Genomic DNA, 273 nt, shown 5'->3' with positions numbered 1-273 from the left:
CGTGCGTGCGTGCGTGCGTGCGTGCGTGCGTGCGTGCGTGTGTGCAGCTGTCTCAGGCCGGAGATCTGATCATTGAAGTCTATCTGGAGATGAAGATACCAGACTGCTGCATCACCCTCAAAGTAAGCCTGAATATTGATTATCAATACTGTTACTATTGATACATCTATGGAGCCGGATCAAGGCCAACAGGTTTATTAATTTGGAAAAAAAAGAAGAAATTTAACTGAAAGTTCAAGTTTTGATGATCTTGAATTATATATATATATATAT

The sequence above is a fragment of the Plectropomus leopardus genome, unplaced genomic scaffold (genome assembly GCF_008729295.1).
Source record: "Plectropomus leopardus isolate mb unplaced genomic scaffold, YSFRI_Pleo_2.0 unplaced_scaffold4317, whole genome shotgun sequence".
In the NCBI taxonomy this organism is placed as follows: Eukaryota; Metazoa; Chordata; class Actinopteri; order Perciformes; family Serranidae; genus Plectropomus; species Plectropomus leopardus.
The sequence above is the reverse complement of the archived record's forward strand: the minus strand, read 5'-3'. Positions refer to the sequence as shown.